Consider the following 22205-nt stretch of genomic DNA (forward strand, 5'->3'; position numbering starts at 1 on the left):
GGGTGTTATCTATAATATGGTGAAGAATGAGGTTTAATGTGTTTTTATGAGTCAAGTGCACAGATGGAGCGGGAGGTAAAGCAACGATATGAAGTTTTTAAAATGCTCTCTTCACACCCCACACCCCAGATGTTAGCCACAGGAGAGGATAAAGGCCATTTATTCCTAACTTAGGGGAATTTGGAGTTCAGAGAACAATTCCTGGAAAATCCTTCTACTTATGCCCTCCCAGTCACAATCTAGAGTCAAAAGACCTACATTTTGTTCCTCAAGTTAGTCAAAAAGGGTAACTGGTCAAGAGAAAAATGGAAGCTGAAGGCTCGGCAGTGTCTACCCGTCCTGGGTGCTGGCGGTTCCGGCGGCTTAGGCAGGAGGTAACAACGTGAGAGCCAAAGCACCGAGTGACAGGCACTGTGGGGCCGAGGCTCGCTGCCAGCCCCCCTCCCAGCTCAGAAGTCCACGGCACAGGCCTGCGGATCAGAACTGGCAGGTGCCAGCCCCACCCTACACGCCCCGTTAGCTCTGGGACCCGGTGTCCTCGCCTATGAAGAGAAGGGTGGGACCGGGTTATTCCTCAGGCACCTTTCGGTCTACATTTCAATGGTTCTGAAAAGAAGCCTGACCCACATGGGTGGAGAAATACGGACGGCTACAGTGACTCCTGTTCTTCTCAGGAGGTGGCAATCACCACCATGTCGGTTCTACTAAACAGAAAGCAAGACAGGAGTGCCGGGAGGGGAGCAGTCACCTCAGGGCCTCTCGTCAGTCCCGGAGGACATGGAGCCCATGGCGAGGAAGCCCCTCTGTGTGATTCGTCTGTGTCACCAGGCCCCTTGGAACAGAGCTGCACACGAAAGCCACAGCTAACACTGTGGAGCGTATTCATGGGACGCCCTGATTCCATTGCACACTCTTCAGCTGCCAGTGACTCCAAACGCGACGTGAAACCGCACATTTCCAGAGCGGAGGAGGAGATCCGGGACGAGGTGACAGAAGAGGGACCAGTTGGGAAGCCCTTTCTGACAGAGGGGATGCCGATTCTAAAGTACAAGGTAGGGGGTATGCACTTGGTCAGACTGCATCAGACCTCGCGAATTCTGTTTGGATGCCGCAGGCGCGTCTGCCTCCCTCAAAGGTACTGGAAATGTGTCGATGGAGAAGGAAGCAGGGCAGCTGAGGAACAAGCCAGGGTTACCAGCATCCAAGGACAGCCGGGCTGGCAATGCCACTTAGAGGCGTCAAAAAAATAGTGGAAGGGGAAAAACGAACCCCAGGAGCCTGGATTTATTTTGGGTGTGTTTCTAGTCATTCCATTTTCAGAACATCCGAGAGAAAACGTTTGCCAATAAGGTGAGTCATGTAACAGGACCTCAAATGCATAATTAAATTTCTCAGCAAAAACATCCACACACAAAATGGTCAGAAAGCACACACAACACACACTCGGATCTCTACGTGGCAGCAAAAACAAGTGACCACTCGTGGAGCAAGAACCGAGTCAGATGCTCCCTGTTTTCTTCACAGCCAGCCCCCTCTGTCCTCACACCACCCAGAGTCCTTTCTCAACGTCAGAATTCAGCCGCTTTCTACCAGCATCTTGCTATACCAGCACAATATTTTCCAGGCCAGGTAAAAGCCTCATAGTCATTGAAGAAAACTTTTTGAGATACAAATTATTATTATTATTTTTAAAAAAGGCAAGGGATCCATCTATAAATTAACACTGGTGTTGTCTGTCCTATTATCTTTTAAAAATATAATCAACGTTCCATAAAATTCATCCTTTTAAAGTATATAATTCAGCAGTGTGTTTTCTTTTTAGTATAGTTACAAGATTGTTCAACCATCACCACTACCTAATTCCAGAACAATTTCATCACCTCAAAAAAAAGTCCCAGGGCCCCTCAACAGTCACCCCATTACCCTCCTACCCTCGAGCCCCTGGCAACCACTAATCTGCTTCCTGTTTCCATGGATTTGCTTATTCTGGACATGTCACATCAATGAGATCACATGTGGCCTTGTGTGTCTGGTTCCTTTCACTCGCCACAATGGTTTCGAGGTCCCTCCTTATTGCAGCATGCATCAGCACCTCATTCCTTTTTGCTGGCTAAATGAATAGTCCGCTGTATGGATATACCACATTGTGTCTGTCCCTCCACCAGCTGATGAACACTTGGGTTGTTTCCACTATTTGGCTACTGTGAATAATGCTGCGATAAACATTCAGGTCCAATTTTTTTTTTTTGGAGAATAAATGTTTTTAATTCTCTTGGCTACATATATGTATACCTAGGAACAAGTTTTCTGAGTGACATGCTAACTCTAAGTTTAACCTTTCGAGGGACTGCCAATGGATGTTCCACAGTGGCTGTATCATTTTACACTCCCAATGGGTGGGTTTTAAAACTTTCTCTTACAGGACCACAGACTCCAAACTACATTTATTTCTGAAGGTCCCACCGTGGTTTCTCACTTTTCACGGTTTTAAAAGCACTTGGCTGGGAAGGTTTTGCCTGTATGCTTCAACTTCAGTGCACACACTGAACACTTAATGGTTCATTTCCCATTTGCACCCGAGGGCGTATCTTCTGTTCTTAAGTGCAGGGTCAATGCCTGTATTCCGCAGCAATACACAGTCCCCCAGCACGAATACACACTAACACTTTTCAAGCCACAAAGCGAACTTATTTTTCTCCCTGCAGCAAGTATCCAGACTGGGTGAGGCCACCAAAGTCATTTATTTTTTCCTCTAGTGCAGTCATTTTTGGAGTAGGATGATCTCCCTCCCCCCGCAACCCCACCAGCTTTTTTTTCCTTGAATAACTGATGACTACAATAGCTCACTGTGTGTACGCTCAGGCAGGTAGGACAGGCAGAGCCTGGGAAGCAATCTATTTACTAATGCTCTGCGTCGGGCACACCCACGTTAGGATTGTGCCCAATTCTGACCCCTCTACTTTAAAAAGGCAAACCGATGGAGCAATGGAACAGAATCCCAAGAAGAGAAATAAAAACAATTCAAGGGGTGGAAAATAGATGTTCTGAAGGAGGTTGAAGCAATTCTGGTGTTTTGGCCTGAAGGAAAGAACGAGGAGTGACTGGATCATATTCTCCTTCACGCAACTTGAAATGGTCTTATTCAAAGAATGGTGGGTGACTGGTTCTTCATGCTCAGAATAAAACAAACAAGAGGCAATTCTATTTAAATCAAATCAGTGAAATTCCACGGCGGGAAATGGCAAAAAAATTTCCTGGTCTTCGCTTTACACACTGACCGAAGCCCGTGGGCCTCCACCCCTGGAATTCTTCAGAACGACAGGCAGGAGCCTTGTCTAGATTTCCTGCCAAGAGTCTCGAGGCAGCCTTTGCTGTTGCTTCCTTCCGATGCTATAAATCAGGAGTTACATCTGCTGCGTGAGAACAAAGCCCAATCAATCCATGGACAGCTCCTTCTAGACTGTAAAATGTATTGAGAAGGCCTGACAACCTACACTGTATAAGTAAACCCGGCATCCTGCTTGCCACAGGCCCTGCTCCAATTAAGCTACATGAATGCACCTGGCAGGGCAGGTGGCCTCACTTGTGGCCCACGATTAGGTCACAGGCTGGATGTCTTACCTGTCAGCCCTCTCTGCCTCTAGCTGCTGATGGTGACCCTGCGTCAGTTCCTTACGTAACACAGGTTTGGGAAGCCCATTTCTCGTGCACTGAGTGTAAACATCAGCTGGGTTTTGGGAGCCAGATGATGCACAGTGGAAAGTGATGAGCGTTTGGAGTCCAGTGCAAGCCACTCTGAGACTCAATTTTCCCCATCTGAAAATGGGACAATAGCTTGCCCTGGCCAGGTGGCTGTGTTAGTTGGAATGTCACCACTGTACAACAAAAAAAAAGGGTTGCAGGATGGATTCCCTGTCAGGGCACATATGGGAGGCAACCAATCAATGTTTCTCTCTCACATTGATATTTGTTTCTCTCTCTGATATTTCTCTCTCGCTCGCTCGCTCTCCCCCCCCCACCCCCTCTTAAAAAATCAATTAAAAAAACAACAACATATTTTCAGGTGAGACTTAGCAAAAAAAAGAAAAAGGGACAATACCACTTTCTTCAGATTAAATGAGTTTATGTGCAGAAGGACTTTAAGTATAGCATATTAATGGTGCTGCTGGAATTATTAACAGAAATTCACATATCCAAAGGTCAAACTAGTACAATCAACCACGTAAAACTGTTACTTTGCACAATAACTGACCACAGTTGTGATCCTAAGGAACTGCATGAATGAAAAAACAAATTGCATTTAGTGACCTCGCTTAGCGAAATAAGCCAAGCAGAGAAAGATAAGTATCACATGCTATCACTTATAGGTGGAATCTAATGAATAAAATAAAATGATGAAAAAAGAATAGATCCAGAGACATAGAAGCAGGGAGCAGACTGAAGAATTTCAGGGGGAAAATGGGGGTGGGGGGTAGAGATTAACCAAATAACTTGCATGCATATATGCATGACCCATGGACACAGACAATAGTCTGGTGATGGCCTGGGAGGGGTGGGTGTGGGGTGGAAGGGGTCAATGAGCAAACAAACAAACAAACAAAAAAACCCACATAGGGGACATCTGTAATACTTTCAACAATAAAGACAAATTTAAAAAAACGACATGCTGATTTCCCATTGCCACTTCAGTCATGTGTTCAGATTCCCCCGGAATTCCACAGAGAAGAGGGAGACTGACAGTGTAGTATTGGAGCATTCCCTCTTCTCTTGATCACTGGCTTCAAAACCCTGTTCATTAGGATTAATGCCATAACCTCAACATTTTCCCACACATCTCTGTAATTTAAGATTTTATTTTGACAAACAAGTATAGGAAATCCCCTTTCTATGCAAAAATTCTACTGAACCCTTAATATACCTGAAGTTATTGCAATTGTCCTAGTGAACAATGTCTATCTGCTTCCTGGACTATGTCTATGGAAGCAGATAGGAGAGTCTTAGAAATGAAATGCGTTAACGTTTTTTATTCTATGTGTATTTACCACGTGTACGTAATTTAAAAGTATATTCTCCCAAGTAAAGAAATGAGAAGGTCTGGGAACCTGCTGAGGTTCCCAGCCTGTCCGTGGAGGGTGATGGTGCTACCAACAACAGGAGCGACGGGAAGAGAAGCCCGTCTGGAGGAGATGACGCTGGGCGTGTTGAATTCGAGGTTGGTGGGTACAGAGATGGAAGTGTGAGTGCGGTGCTGTGGGATGAGGTCAGTGCTAGAAAAACAGACTTTCCCTGGCCAGCTCGCTCAGTTGCTTGGAGCATCATCCCGCACACCTAAGGGTCACCAGCTTGATTCCTCGTCAGGCTGCAGGTCTGGTCCCCGGTTGGGATGGGTACTGGAGGCAGTTGATTGATGTTTCTCTCTCTCTCTCTCTCTCTCTCTCTCTCTCTCTCTCTCTCCCTCTCTCTCTCTCTCATCAATAAAAACATATTTCCTTTTTAAAAAAGGAAAGAAAAACAGAATTATGTTTATATTAGAGTTAAAACTGTGGAATTGAAACAAGTGTTCTAAGGAATGTATATAGAAAAGGTGGGGGTAAACATTAAGTGAGAACATGTAAAGATGGGCCCATTCTCTCATTTACCTGGTGAACTCTTGTCACAGAATAAGTCAATGAATTAAGGTTGGCCTCTATAATATTTCCCATGGAACACTCTTCTGCATGATAATAGGAAACCACCCCAACAATTCAGGCTCAAAAGAGTTTGGAAAGCACTTTTTTCTGAACCTGTAATCTACCAATATGTGTTGCTGTTCTCCAACACTAGACATCTGTGCAACCTTCCCCAATCTGACCAAGAGGGAAACATCTCTTCACTTTTCTACGTCGCGTGGCTCAGATTCAGGATGGCTGCGCTTGAACGAGTTACAGTCTAGGGACACAGCGAGCGTCACTCTGGGGAGCCCCACTCCCAACTCCCAGAAGCCCTGTGAGGTGAAAAATCAGGGCTGCTCTCTCTCGTACAAAGGCCGCAGCAAGAGCCTCTCTCGGACCCCATTTTCTTTTCTGAGACGCACTTCATCCACAAAGCTGCAGAGGCCGAGTGAGAGGCTACGGTAGGGGCTGCCGGGAAGAAAGCTCAGCTCCCTCCCTCCACCCCACTCTCTGGCTTTCTTCATGCTGGCTCTTCTCGTAAACAGTTGGCAGGTCAGAAAGCTTGGGGCGTGGTCCTGCTGCTCTGGCTTCAACTTGTTCTGACTGGAAGCGTGGGGGCTTTCTTGCTCTGGTTCTCATTTTAGTTTTGTATTTGCAGCTTCTCTGGAACGCCTTTCCCTCATCACCAGGACGAGGGGGAAGGAGGCAAATAGGCTTGTTGGGTCCTAAGCGCTGGATCTGATTCTAGCTTAGACCACAAAAGACTTTGACGTGGTCCAGTCTGGCTCATAGAGGGACTGCACTGGGACTTAAGGCCAAAATTTGTTACTTATGCAGTGTGTTGCTCTGCCTCACCTTCTGTCCATATAGTTCTCTGTTTAACTTTTTGGGATTGGTAGGCAGGGTCCAGAATAAGACTTAAGAATTCATTTCCACGTCTCAGCCATGCAGCCTCTTGTTCCTCCCTGGACCTTGCAGTAACCAGGTTGAGTTTGACACCAATCCCTGCAAAATGTTGGTATCTAAAGCTTCCCCAGTGGATCTCATTCCACACCCAGGAATCATTTTGACATCTAGCTGAAGAAATGCATATTGGACTTTACATTTTCCCCACACTCAGACTATTAGTATGGGGTTAATTCAAGATCCCATTTCTTCCGATGGGAAGGCCAAGGACAGGTGATACCACTAACCTATCAAAAGTGTTCACAAGGCTAAAGCCAATAATAGGTTTATATTTATGGAACATGGTGAAGCCAACAGAAATGGCCTTCTTTAGGTATAGGTGAAAAAGTGAAGTGACTTAGGAAGAGACTAATTAGTTACTTGAGAACAAAGGTCTAACACCGAGAGATGACAAAGCCGACGAAGTCCTGTTTTATTTCAGATTGAGACGGGGAAAATAACCATGAGTTACAAAAAGAAACGCAACAAGCTAAGGCCTCAGACAGGTGAAGAGAGTCCAGAAGAGAAGTCGGCTGCGACAAATGGGGTCGAGTCCTCCAGCCTCCACAGATCACGCACAGCTCGGGCCCTGAACGTCCTTGAGAATGAGGCTGTCCCAGCGCAGTCAGGAATCTGGGGGAGCGGCAGCGAAGGGGAGGTGGGCCTCGAGACTGGAGGGAGGAAATCGGGTCCAGTTTTCAGCAAGGGAGACAACAGACTCTGTCACTAAGGATATCAGTTGGAGTAAGGTTCTGTGGCATGGCTGCTGGGAAGGTGAGAGTGGGCTGAAGGATGCTGTCTTTACAGGGAGTGGCGGGGGCATCAGCACTATATCCCATGGGTCATTTCAGTTCCGAGTGGTGCCATGTGTGAACAGGGAAATTTCATTAGAACCCGGCCACAGACCTGAACACTGGGGGGCTCCCAGCAGCTCTGAAGGATGTTAAGGATGCTAGGGATGTGCATTCTGAAGGTTTGTGGAGGATTAGAGTAAGTGCTTTTTAATATCGGGAGGACTGTCGAGTGGAAGAGTATGTGATCATCTCTGGGTGGTAGAAATACATCTTTCTTTTTTCAAAAAAATATTTTTATTTCAGAGAGGAAGGGATAGAAACATCAATGATGAAGGAGAATATTGATTGACTGCCCCCTACACACCCTCTACCGGGGTTGAGCCCGCATCCTGGGCATGTGTCCTGACCGGGAATTGAACTGTGATATCCTGGTTCATAGGTCGACACCCAACCACTGAACCACACCTGGCTGGGCTCTTTTTTCTTTTCTTAGTATATATTTTTTAATAGATTTCAGAGAGAGGAAGACAGAGGGAGAGAGATACAGAAACATCAATGAGAGAGAAACATTGATCAGCTGCCTCCTACACACCCCTACTGGGGATCGAGCCCCCGGATTGTGCTCCAACCAGCAATCAAATGCGACCTCCTGGTGCATGGGACAATGCTCAAGCAACTGAGTCTTTCTTTTCTTAATCTTATTTATTTGTCTTTTTCTAAACTGTATAAAGTAACATACACTGATTATGTCATAGTAGAAAGTTTTGTTTTCTTGGGATTTTTTGTTGTTGTTGTTTTTACAAATGTTTCATGATCTAAACATGTACATATAAATATACTAAATAAATTCCTGAAGAGGAAGGTTGTTATGAAGAGGGGGGTCAGGTCAAGCAAAAGGTAGTAGAGGGGAGAAGAGGAGGGAGGGCAGTGGAATATTGGAGGAGGTGATTGGCAGGAAAGATGAGAGCGTCTGACAGGACGGACACTGTGGCACAATCTCCACCAGGAGCTGCAGCAGCGAGGGAGAGAAAACCAGGATTTCTAACCACGACCAGTTGGGACTTAGTGACGCTGCTGGAGAGGTGGCTGTGATGTCAGTCAAGATTTCACCGAAACCAAAGAGTATCTCCAGGGACTCAAAGAAGAAAACCTCCTCCTCCAGAGCTTATAAGGAGCTCAAGGCCATGGCCAGTCCAGCTGGAAGAGGGATTTAGAGAGAGCGTGGGCAACCAGGAAAAGCTACCTCACAGACAAGGCCCAGCAGAGAGGCCTGGGGCCAAGGGCAGCTGTTGGGCACTCTTTGAATCTTCAAGTGTGTGGGCAACCGAGGCATTTCAGCGTGAGGTGCCTCAGCCGTACGGCCTGCCATCCCCACTCTCCCTCCTGCTCTGAAGGTTCAGTTACGAATCTGAATTATCTTAGTATGGAAGGTTTGAGGACAGGAAAAGAGGAAGAACATCACCAACAAGATCAGGAGAGCAACCTCTGATGGATAAACCACTTTTTTACTAGGAGTAGCAGTGCCCAAAGCAGAAACTTCAATCCATGAAACAGAAATAACATTCCCACTGTCAACACAAGAATAATAGGAAATATTTATACTCTGGGCTAGTACATTGAAAATAAAAATAAAAATATTCAGGTGAATTAAAATACCTTAAGTGCTACACAAACTAGTTACTTCAAGTTTAATTCTTCCTCAGGCAATAAAATAAAAATAAACCAGTTCACCCTTCTATGTTGCACAGAAATGAAGAAAAAAAAACAATGAAAAGGTAAATTCTCTGGAAAAAAATCCACTCTAGTAAGTCCACCCAAAATGTGTCATTATAGACACACCATTTTCAAATGTATTTTTCCCGGGGGCAAGGTTCAAGTTGTCAGTTTGTTCTTATAATAACCCTGTTGAAGAGGCTCTGCCTACCCTTACCACCACTTCACCAAACACTCAAGAGAAACACAATCCATCAAATCCCTTGTTTCTGCGTCCCAATTTCTATGGACCTATTCAAGTTTACATGTCAAATGTTTAGCATCTATCAGCAAGTCACACACTGCACAGAACAAGCGGCTTTTACAGCATAATGGCCCGGCTCCCATGGGCCGGTGCCACTCACAGCCACCTCTCAAGGGAGAGACGCAGATGGAGGCTTTCCGCACGCAAACCTTGCCCTCCTCGGCCTGGTGCAATTGAGGAGGGAGGCTGAGGAGCCATTAGAGAGGGCACCGACAGAGACATGTGTTATTATTTGAAACGCGAGGTTGCTGTTCAAAAGGCTAAACTGTGGTGCTTGGAGCAAAGTGCTTAAAGCTGTCCCAGAACCCTAAAGGAACGTGCTCTAATTGCAGTCACGTTCCCTCAGTCACAGATGAAAAAGTTCACACTTTCTCGCGTCTGGCTGGGATCACTCGGGCTTTCATTGCAGTTGTGAGGACGTTTTCATGAGAGGCAGCGTCTTCATTTGGTTTCCAGATGGATAACTCTTGGAAGCCACGCGCGCTTTATAGGACATCTATTTTTGCCTTGAGGTCTCGTGGCGTCGGAGTTCACATGAACCTCACAGATGAAACCGATCTGAGCGTGATCCATCGGTGCCCGCGGTGTTTTCGCCAAGGGGAGGCCCCCGCACGTGTGGGGTTTCTGCACTTACACAACTTATATGTTTATCTGTAGTGAAAACTCCTCACCAGTTTCCGAAGTCTGAGGAGTTTAAAAACGATCTACCATGCATGTTCATCGGAGAACGAAGGTGGGAGAATTCACTGGGCTAATGAACCCCCAATGGAACTCAACGTCTCGACCGAATCTGTGTTTGTTCTTTCTCGGCCCTGGGACAAAAGCTTGGCCAAAGCTTCCCAGGAATGTCTGAGGTTAGAAATCCTGTTAGTTTAACCGTTTCATGTCAGGGATGAAGAAACCAAGACCGAGGGAGGTTAGCGGGTGGGGCAGGCTGAGACCCAGGTCCTCACGTTCACCTCGGGGTTCTTTCTTCAATGCTAAGCCGCCTCCTGCTCGTGGCAGACCATTCCCATAGAAACGCCCGTGTTCCCGAGCATCTAGGGCCTCCCACGATGCCTTCTGCCACCCAGGGCAAAGGCCGGGGTCTTCCCCATCCCGATTCCCACCTCGGTCCGGCTGCCAGCTTTTCTGCCTGCGCCGGGCTCCTGCCCCATGCCCGGGCGGACCACCCTCTCTCTTTTCTCCTTGGTGAGATCCAATAACGCGGAAAAGGTTGGACTCGGGTGAATTTCCCTCCAGACAATTACCAGGGACAAAAATAGTGAAATGAGAACAAATGGGAGTGACCCAGAAGGAGCGCGAGTCTGCACCAGAGAGCTCACTGGCTCTGGAGCAGTGCGCTGAGAGGGACCATCAGGGACAGCCAAGTCCCCCGGCTCCTGTCCTATATTGCCGAGAGGGACGCATGCACTGGAAATCTAGGGGTGCCCTAAATTAGGAGAGGCGACTGTGGCTGCAGACGCCAGACAGAGCCAAACCTCCAATCTGAAGCGAATCTGTCTCAACCGCCCGGGAACAGCTCTCCTAAACACACAGCCACCGAGGGCTCGGCCTCCGAAGGAACTTGAGCATTTTCACCATAAAAATGTGAATGTAAACCCACGTGACCTTGCATGTAAGGGGAGCCCCAGTAACACCGACCACACTTTTACTGATCAAATTGGAACTTCCAAGACCTTGTTTTCTTTTTTTTGGCAAATATTCCCAGAGTGGCCACCCCGGGCCAGGCCCGGGCCCGGGCAGGGAACCCGAGAGAGCAGTCTCTGTGGCACGGAGCTCACAGCGTGGGGAAGCAGTGGTCTGGGTGGGAGGTGCTGGGCCGCTTCAGCCAGCCGGGCCAGGAGGGGACAGCGAGGCCCGAAGGACTGGCAGCGGGGAGCCATGTGGGAAGCCAGGGAGAGAGCAGCTCGGGCGGAAGCAACGGCACGTGCAGGGACTCACTTGGCGAGTGTGAAGCCGGACAAAGGGTCCCTGAGAACATGAGGCGGGCTTGGGGGGCTGGAGAGGTGGGCAGAGGACCTGGCAGGCATCGCAGAGTTCAAACAAAATCAACCATGAGCTTTGGAGGGCTTAGAGCAGAGGTTCGATCGTTTACAACGATTATTCCCATTGTGCGTGGACCGTGGTCTGCGTGGACCGTGGTCTGTGAGGACAGAGCTGAAGAGGGAACGAGCAACTGCTGCTGAAGTTTAGGGGGGAAGTGCCAGTCCTGACCGAAGGAGGCAATGGAGGCCCCGAGAAGCGATGTGTTCCTGACGTCGTCTGCAGCCAGAGCCGGCCGGACACGGGTCCGACTGCAGTGGATCTGGGACGGTGGGGGAGGCGTGTTTATTAGGTGCCTCTATGTGCTGGGGACCATGAGGGGCCGTTTCCCCACAATTAGCCATGGCCTTCAGATTCCAGGTTCCCGTGAACACCCCCCCTCCCCCATTTAGTGTCACCCCAGACTAAGGGCACCTACTCGCCCATGCTCCTTTAAAGAACGTAATACAGCCCACCATGGCATCACGGTGCCACGGGCTTTTCAAACAGCCACCCTATTTATACACAAAGGGCCTAGGCAGAGCTGAGCCTGCTTCTGGGAGTACTTTGGGGGCGCTGGGCGGGGGGTGGGGATACAAAGATAAGGCTTGATTCCTGCTTCAAATGAGCTCTGGCCTATTAGGGAGAGATGCTCACAATTATGCTGCAGTGTGAAAAGTGAAGCAACAGCGCAGAGAAGGCGTCCCTGAGCCCCTGGCACCCAGAGGGGCACCGGGGACAGGGAAGACCTCGAGGAAGAAGTGACACAACAGGCAAGTCTTCTAGAAGATGCCCCGGGAGCTGCTATCACCAGGCCTGGAGGACGTGAGTTCCGGGAGGTGTAAGGATGTGGCTGGCACCGCCAGGGCTTGGGTGCGAGGAGGTGAAGGCAGAGAGAGGCTGACGAAGAAAGCTAAGGAGTCTGCACTTGATGAGAGGTCACCCAGCTTTAAATAGGGGCAGGGGGGGCGGCAGCATTTTCGCGCCTGAATAGGAGCCAGTGAGATGAGCGGATCCCTGTAAGGCTCCGATAGGGAGTCCACAGAAGATGCGGTGGCTGTTGGCAGGCATTGGTGGTTGACATGGTGGGGAAAGGGAGAGGAGAAAGAGCCGTCCCCGGAAGTTACCCTAGGTTTCTCGTTTAGGGTAATGGGATGCTTGTTGGCACCTTAAACAAAACTGGAACAGGGGGAAAGGGCTCCATTTGGGAGAAGAAAACTCCTTTAGTTTTGGACATTTTAAGCATAAATTGGTTTGCAGAACGTCTTATTTATTCAGACTTTCCCTTGCTCAAGAAAGGATTTAAAGGGAGATTACACAAATACACACCAGATACAAAAATACATGTGGAAATTAAAATGAGGGGAGATCAGAAGCAGCAAGGAATTAAGTTAATAAAAACACACACGTGTGCTGTAAGGCTTGTAACTTTCCTGGGAGCGGCCGCAGTGCTCCCCGACAGGCAGCGCCCAGACAACCACGATCCTTTACTCGTCGCGGGGTCCAAGGTGAAGACCACCCCCCGCCCCCCGGCCCGGCCGTGCCCCGCACTGCACACAGGCGAGAAGCCCTCCGTGTACTTGGGACAGAGGCCGCTGTGCGAGGGGAGGAACAGGTGCCTCAGCAGGACGCCTGCGGCAACACAGCAGCATTTCCCAGAGCTGCTTCCGGAAACCTTCTCCAAGGGAGGCTCGTGGCGTGAGCAAGCACTACGGTAAGTGACAGCCAGGACCGGAGCCCAGCGAGGCTGCGTCTCTAGAGCAGCGGTCACCAACCTTTCGGACCTCACGGACCACCAGGGGTCCCCGGACAACGGGTTGGCGACCGCCGCTCTAGAACCTGTGCTGTTAACCACTGTGTAACCTGCCCAACCACAAGTTCTCATCTGTTTTATGTACAGGGCCTTTGTGACAAGATTTTGTTTAAATAAAGGCTCTGAAAAGTAACTAAGAGAGTCTAGCCATTTTTCAGACAACCTATTAACACTGAGAACCGGAGCGGCCCATTGGCAAGCGGGACCCCATGTCCTTGAAATACTGGTGAGAAGGATGGCGGTGATGTCCCGGGGCCGACTCCCAAAGCACGTGACCGAGAGAGGAGAGGAAAAACTATGCATCAACTCTGACACAGAAAAGAACAAAAACGCTTGGCTCCAGGTTGCGGGAGGGGGGGGGGGGGGGGGAACACACGGAGAGATGAGTCCGCAGGAAAATTAATGGCAAGAACCCAGTGTCTGCAGGCGGGCCTGGTGGTGGCCCACGGTTGGGAACAGTTTCCACGCTGCAGCCTCCAAACCCTCTTGGTTGCCTGGGATGCCTCCGCCAGAGAAAGGCGGCCGAGAGCGGGGCGGCCACACGGCCGATGCAGAGGGTCAGGCAGGCTCGGGCCAAGCAGCCTGACTGAGGGCTTCCCGTGCCCCTGAGCTCCCGGGGGAGCAGGACCTTGACTTCACAGCCAAGTCTTGCAAGAGAAAGGAAAAACCTTGTTATGTTTCTGTCACACGCCTGGAGGCTTTTAAAGGGACTTGCTAAAAAAAGACTAATTTTTCTGTGCGACTGAGAGACACCGTTACTTGCCAAAACAACAGGCAAAAAAACAAAACAAAACAAAAGTCCTATTAGAGCTGCCTGGCATGCCCCCCCCCACCCCCCCCACAAAGCACCGGAAGTTAGCTGTCAGCCCTGTGGCGCCCCGCCCCAGCACCGCGGCCTCAGCGTGCTGGCCTGGCCCCAGCAGGCTGCCCCCCACGCGGGTGAGCGTAGAGGTCTAGAGTCCGGAGCGAATATTACCGGCGAAGATGGCTCACTCCCCGCTGGAGACCGGGAACAGCTCAGGAATGCTATGTGAGAAGTTCACAGCAGCTTCACATCAGCCCAAAAGCTAGGGCAGCCCTTTCCTAGCCATCTGTACTGTAACGCAAAGTTTATCTGCCTCGCATCATCATGTTATTATAAACTAAGCTATATTCAAGTGGCAAACTCTAGTATTAGCAGTAATAGCAGTAAATTAATAATCAATACTAATAACTAACATTTATTAAGTGCTTTCTGTACAGAAGATACTGTCTAAACACTTCACATGCATGCAATCAGTATGTCATGTTCAATGCTTTCACGTGTATTATATGTTTTGCTTCTTTATTTTATTGATTATCAGCCTCCTGCCCCCCTCTCCCCCGCCCTGCCCTTGAAATGCAAGCTTCATTTGGACAGGAGTTTTTGTCTCCATTATTTTTATTTTATTTTTAAATTGATTTTAGAGAGAGGAAGGGAGTGAAAGGGAATTCAAACCCGGGATGCTTGGCTTTAAACCCTGTACTTTTAGTCAGTATTTACTCTCTATTTTAATATAGACAATAGCCAACATGTATTACTATGAGCTTACTATGTACTAAACAAGATCATTGCCTTGTGTGTACTGTCTCGTTTAATAGAACAGTTCCCCATGGGAGGCTGTTATTATTCTTATCAGACAGAGGAGCACACCAGGTCTTAGGAGATCTTGCCCGAGTCATGCTGTGCAGCTAGAACTCACTCAGGCCGTGTGAGCTCCCAGTGCACGCTCTGGGTCGCCACCCACCCTGAGTCCTGCTCGTCCTCCACCCAGAGAGCCCCACGTGCACTTCAGCGAAGGGCCTCCGCAGCCCCGCTCTGAACACGGCGTTTTACATGTGCACGTCCCTTCCCGTCACGCTGTTCTCTCTAACAACCCACACAAGTCTTGGGTTCACACACACGATGACGGAGTCAAACAGCAGTGACACCCGTCTGAGGCGCGGAGCTGACCTGGATCAAAACCACACTGAGCCGTGACCCAGAAACCCTCCGCTCAGGAGGGAGGGAGGCCGACCGCTCCTGAGAGAGATCTGCACCGAGACCCATCGGGAGGGCCAGGGAAGCGCTTCCGTGTGGGCGGGATCAGAGGGGTGAGCCAAGAGCACCTGAGGCGGGGGGTGAGGCTCTAGAGGGTAAAAACGTGAAACTGATCCCAGTCCCTGTCACCCGGGCCGCCCACTGAGGCAGCTGCAGCAGCAGTTGTAGGACCAGAGTTAATGGCAGTACCCGTGATAGCGGCCTATAAAAAGGTTCCTCTTTGCCTTCAGCAAGGCCTGTCCACTGTTTTGTGTGTCTAGTAGGTTAACACACCTTAGAAATGCCAGTGATCCTCTTTTTCAGGCCCTTTGGAGACATAACTACATTCAAGGGAGCACATACTCTTGTCAAATATCTTGTAATCTAGTCATAGAGATCCCCACCCCCCCTCCCACCTTCACGTAATCTTCCTTACACTCCCTCCTTCATTCCAAACGTATACAAGAAACGGCAAGCCAGTCCTTCTCCAGAGCACCTGCTCAGTCTATGGAGGTCTTACGTCCAGGCGTGTCCTCTGTTTGACTCAAACTCTTTCCACAGGGTGGACATTCTTGTGTGGACCATGACTACACTTCCCAGCAGTCGTCCTTGTTTCTCGGGGTGCGCCTGAACTCCAGCCAATGGGCAGCCTGCCGGCGTGATGTGTGCCTCGCCTGGCCCGGCCATGAAACCTTCCTGAGCTCCCTCCATGCTCTTGTTCCCTCCAGCTAACTGGATGGAGATCCCTCAGAGACCTTGGGAGCCAGGGGTTAAAGGTGGCAGACCCCCCTCAGCCCGGGTCCCCCACATGCCTGCGAGAGACAAAGCCATTGCTTCTCTAGGCCAGGGAATTTGGGGTCTACTGTTTCCACACTCAGTCTACCCGAGATGCGACTGTAGAGCGGAAACACTTGTACCTTTCCTCATACAACTGTGAGGTCCTTTGACTCATAAACAAAACACATACACACACACACACACACACACACACACACACACACACACACACACCAGCCACAATATTTTTAAGATTCTCCTAAAGTCATAAAAATGTTGCTTCATGGGGACCTTAAACCACCACATGACTTAGAATATTCTTATTAGGTGGTAATACGGTTAATGCCTAAGTGTTTTCCCTAAGAGAGAACCCACTCTTCCCCACAGCAGCGCACTGCGTCTCCGGACAGCTCCCACCGAGCACTGACAGCTCTCCATGAGCACGTACCGAGCACAATGACAATGCAGCTGTTAACCAGCTCTGAGCGTTGCCCTGGCCCTGGCCCTGGCCCTGGCCCTGTGCAAAGAGCTTCCCACCACCTGCCCGTTTAATCTTCGCCGGGGGCATGGGTACTTCCGTCATCTCCATCCACAGATGGCAGTACTGAGGCACTGCAAGCATGGCACTGACCCGCGGTCACACACAACTAAACGCCTCAGAGCCAAGGTCACCTCAGGCAGTGCGAGCCCCTGCTCTTGGCCACTACTCCGTCCTCCTGAGGCCGTCAGCTCTGTACCAGCCTCATGGAGAGCAAGCCTCGCCCCTCCACGTCTGCAAAAACCCAAAGACCTCTTTTCTATCAACACGTGTTATTTTGTCACGTGGCTGGAAAAACCCTCCTTGGTTTGAGTTTTCGTCGTCCCTTCCAACATGGTTCCTAACCTCTTCGCCATTCCGGTCTCTGTGGAGGCCCCTGCTCATTCACGCGCATGCTGGAATGTGTTGCCCAGAGAGGGACTTCGCGTGTAAAATCAGATTAATGACAGTACTTCCCCGGAAGGGTCGGTGTGAAGATTAATTAGGTGATTCACATACAGCCCTAGACATTAGAAACAGCCCTTGAGACAAAGGAAGCCGGGCCGAAAACGTTAGCTATCATTGGCCTCACCTTCAAAGGCGGTAGCCTAGGATTACAGCGGGTCTGGTGTCTGCAGCACATCACTGGTCAGACGGACTTGACTGTCCACTTACAGTTTTTAAAAATGGGAGCCATTGAGAAGTTTAGTCTCCCCCATCCTGACAGTGTTTATTTTTGTTTTCCTTTTCAACGGATATTACACTTCACCTTGACTATGGTTAGCTTCTCCTGATTGAGTTCAGCCCGCCTTCCCAGGCACTAAAGGCCTTTGTTTTTTCTCTCTCTTTTCTTGTTTCGATCCTGCCACAAACCCCAGCTCCCCAAGTCCCCCTGCCCCCGACAGCCTGCTCTTTATCTATGAGACTGTCTCTATTTTGCTTGTTAGTTCATTAGATTCCACCTAAGAGTAAAATCATATGGTGTTTGTCTTTCTCTGACTGGCTTATTTCACTTAGCATAATGCTCTCCAGGCCCGCCCCTGCTGTCACAAAGGGTAAAAGTTTTCAATCCTGTTCATTTGCCTTACTTGGTTTCACATCGGCAGCAAATCAGAGGATCAGGATGTGAAAATCTAGGTGTGGCCAAGAGTGCCCCAAAGACAAAGCTGTGGTGTTCCCTGCTAGAAAGATCCCCCCTGACACGTACTCACTGCTTCACCTGATCTCGGCCACCAAGGTCACTCTCCTGACCACAGTTACCTCGTGCCCGCATTCATAAGGGCAAACATTCCATTTCTACGAACTCCATGAGCCTCCCCAGCCCCGTCCCTTAGCCTCTAGGAATAAAGGGAAGTTGTTAGAAGCGCAACTTGGCTGGGATGGGGAACCACAGCCCAAACTCCACTGTGTCAGGGGCCCAACCATGGGAGACCAAAGGCCCGCACAGTCATGCCTGCCCCGTTTCCAACAAGGCAATCCTCACTGGGCATGGGCTGGGCTGGGGGCTTCAGAACTGCCCAGCCGTCCGTGGGAGTCTGAGCTAAGGAGTGGGTCATGCAAGAACTCCTTACCATGTTTTGAGGACAAGGACCTATGTTCCAGAGTATCAAGCTGGCAGAAGGGAATCGCAGCCAGCTGACAGGTGCAGGCGGCCCGACCTCAGGGAGCAGTGTCAGAGGCTTTAGGGGAAACGCTGCCCCCCGAGGCTCCCCTGCATGCGGGGACTGGGGGGTGCCTGACAGCCTCCAGAGCGAACCACTTTAGCCTCGGGCCAGGAACAGCGGCAACTTTTAAACCCTGAGGCCATACGGCTCCTTGCGGGCCCTCTCAGACGCCCGGGGTAGACCTGAGAGCAGCTATTCTTCCTTCCGTCAGCATCACCAGAAGGGCTTGCTAAAAGATTGCCAGCCCCCGCCGCCTGGGTTTCTGATTTAGTGGATCTGGGGCAGAGGCCTAGAATTTACTTTTCTAACAAGTTCCCAGCTGCTACTGTTGCTGGTTTAGGGGCCACACTTTGAGAACCACTGACTCAGGGCAAGGGGTGTCAGGGAAAGGTTTGGAAAAAAACACAAAAACAAAAAACACCACCCGGGGTGAGGACAGGGAGGAAGTCCAGAGGGAAAGGGCCTCTTGGGTGCCCTCCACGTAGACAGCGAGTGGCTGGATAGGAAAAGCAAAGACCGTTTTGCACTGGCGCGTGGTCTCGATGTCTTTGCGTGTTTTAGTGACCAATGGGTGGTAATTTTCTCTCTTCTAATCCCTCTGCAGGTATGGGTATGGCTAAGGGATAAGGTAAATACATGCTGAAAAGATGGGAGCCATGCAGAAAAAAGGCAGAAACAGAGATTCAACCCTCCTGGTAGAGAATGGGGGTTAACTCTGGTTTCTCTCCATGCTACTTCTCAGGTACTTGTCAAAAACAGTGAGAGGTGTGCTGAGCTGACTGTCGTCCCTGGAAGAAGATCAATTATATTTCTGAACCCGGGGGAAGGCTCCTGTCAAAGCAGCAGCGGACTGGCAGGTGTGGAGCGATGAACCACTTAAGGTTCCGTCCTGGCCATTTAAGCCCATGCACATCAGAAGGAAGGAACCGCTCTTTACATTCACGCGGGTGTGAGGCAGTTACATCGTGTTTCATCGTCTTACCACTGGGAAGGGGAGAAACCCGAAAGAGAAGTCCAAACAGTCCTTTGTCTCAAGGGCTGTTTCTAATGTCTAGGGCTGTATGTGAATCACCTAATTAATCTTCACACCGACCCTTCCGGGGAGGTTTAACGGGTTCTGAGTCTAGGAACATAAGTCTCATTGAACACCTAGTTCCTATCCGCGGGAACATTGGGACTTGCCAGAGGAATTCACCTCTGAATGAACAGGGAGCTGTAACTTAATTCTGGGAAATTAAAACGAGGGAAAGAGGAATGAGTGAAACCCACGCTGGGCTTTGTTGGAAGGACCACCGGTGGATGCTTGTTCGCTCCTGGGATCCAGAGCTGCTGCACGAACACGTTCGACCTCCCCGCCCTTTTCCTGGGAGGACCTTCAGGAACGTGAAGACGGCCCTGTGCTCCCAGAGCCTGGGCCGCATTTTGAAAAAGTCAAGATGCTTGCGGCCGAAGAAACTGTAAACACCACGAAATGGGGATCTGGATTTGTGCCAGGAATCATGTAAAGGACCGTCGTCTACAAGCGCCAGAGAATGCTTATGCAAGAGCCAGAAAACGCTTCTTATGTTAATTTCAACGGATTATCACCAAAATGAAAACACAACACTTAAACCGGTCTCATCAAACGTTGGGACCTTTGGATGGGGATGGCAGCCCTCACTTCGGGAAAATATAATTTCCTGTATCATCCCTGAATGAACGGGGCCACTCAAAGCTTAAGATAGTTTCCAGTGCAACCATCCACTCACTACACTCCATAAGCCACTTTAAGTGAAATCGAAGCCACGGGGCATAAGGCATGCCATCATTTTACACACAAACAGGAAGGAACATGTTCACTAGAAACTTGATTTTGGAGATGTTCAAATGTGAAAAACAAAAGAGCAAGACCCCGTGTCTTGGCATGGATGGGGACTCCACGGCACGGGCGCTGACTGAGAACTTGGGGCGCTGAGAAGGGGCGCTCCGATGTCCAGCCCCGGGCGGGATGGTAGCCCTGCTCCTTCGCAGCCGTGGGACACGGGCAAACACTTCACGTCGGTGAGCCGCAATCTGCATCTAATATTAACGTTGCCTGCTTCTCACTACATTTGCTGGGAGAATTAAACATGATTCTGTTACAGTTCTTACCATGTGCCCAACACGTATTAGATGTCTTATCCCTGCTGTTACTATGAATCTGGCAAGAGCAAGACCCTGAGTTTAACAAATATTAGATGGCTTCTTGAATGTGAATGAGTTCCCCTAGTCTCAGTCGCTAAATCTTGAGACACTGATTGAAACAAGGCCTAAAGACTTTGCCGCCTCAGTGCCGTGGCTCTAGAAACAAAATGAAATTATTGTGTAAAATGGAGTCAAAACATCTTCTTAAACGGAAGAATCACTGGAGCCCCAAGAGGGGATGACTGGAACACAATGGGTGATGGTTTGCATACTGCTTTGCATGACATTTGCATGCCACCAGTTCCTTTGTGCTGGAAGTGGAAATGCGCCCACCATCTGGTTCTTTCCTGGGCCCGTAGGGTCCCCGAGGTGCAGAGTTGGCTGCCTCTGCCTGGGCAAAATGAAGCAATTGGTGTGCACTAAGTGGTTAGGGCATGTGCCTCCAGGGCTGGTTATCTCAGCTGAGGGGAGAAGGGCAAGTCCGGCCCAGGCTGTAGACCAGTCCCCGGCACCACTGTGGACCATCCTACCCCGAGGGTGGTCGCTGACGCGAACACCAGTAACCCACGAACATCGCCAGGCTTCACCTGAACACAACCCCCAGCACGAATGCACCTGCTGGTTCAGCAGATGAGCCACAGCAAGTGGCTTAGAAAACAGTTCCTGACCACCGGTAGCTTCCGTATCAAACCAGCGCGCAGCTCTTTTCCTGAGTGCGAATCACGGGGCCGCGGAACTACCACAAAGGTTTGCTTTCCCTCTCAAAGCTGTCAGGATTTACAGCAAACATGCAGCAGCCAGCATCTGGCAACAAAGAACAAAAACCAGCGCTTCGTTCATGAGAACCCTGTTGCAGAATCCTCTGTCAGCTCTACTCATTTGTTTGCATGGAGCCCTCAATTCAGGGCAACCTGTCCATTAGTGATAATGGACCTACGTTTACATAGGCCCAGTCAAAGTTACAAAACAGCTGTTTCTTGGGATTAACGGAATATCTTTGTAAACTCAAATACCTATAATGTAGTACTGGTATGTAAACTGGACAATGATTCCATATAAGAGGATATGAAATATCTATTGTTCATACAAGAGCTGAAAATAGCACCCTAATGAGTAAGTGTCCTCTGAGTTACCCTTTGGGTGGCGCATACAAAGGCCAGCTCACAGTTCTCCGAGGCTCCCACATGACACGTGACCCGCAAGTGAACAGCAAACCCAACCAATCAGCCATAAAACCCCAAATTCATATCCGGATACTGGGGCCAGGAGACGATAAATATAATTAAGCTTATTAGGTTTTAGAGATGCTATATTGCCATAGGGTAATTTTTTTCTTTGGGTGCTTTACAGCTTTAATAAGGATACAATTACCGGAAATAACATGTGAAAGAGAATGCTTTTGCAGACCCTTAGGAACATGGGAGCCTCAGTTACACTAAAATTTCAAAAAGTGACTCTAAGAAAGTTAAAACAACCAAAAGAACCACCTTGAGAGACCACTTTACTGTCCAAAAGTGTCACTTCTCATAGGATAATCATGAGAACGCCAGAAATTTTAGAGACTTAGTACAATGCCAACCACCTTTTTCTATAGATAAGGAAGTCAAGATCTGATTTAGAAATTGGCACTTATTTAAAAAAAGGCAAGGGTCCAGAAGATGAACACTCGGGACTGGCAGGTGTTGGACCGGGGACGAGGATCAGAGGCCAGGCTGGTGGGGGCTCAGTTAAAGAGCTTAGAGCTTTGAAGAAAACCACGTTCCAAAAGGAGAAAAAGGTGTTAAGGAGAAGCGGCGTCTCT

General features: G+C 49.4%; 1 protein-coding gene across 2 annotated transcripts in view; it reads right to left on the reverse strand.

Annotated features, from left to right (window-relative positions):
* PPM1H (protein phosphatase, Mg2+/Mn2+ dependent 1H) overlaps positions 1-22205 on the reverse strand; it is a 247544-nt gene that overhangs the window by 100561 nt on the left and 124778 nt on the right. The window lies entirely within an intron of this gene.

The sequence above is a fragment of the Cnephaeus nilssonii genome (genome assembly GCF_951640355.1).
Source record: "Cnephaeus nilssonii genome assembly, chromosome: 6".
NCBI lineage: Eukaryota > Metazoa > Chordata > Mammalia > Chiroptera > Vespertilionidae > Cnephaeus > Cnephaeus nilssonii.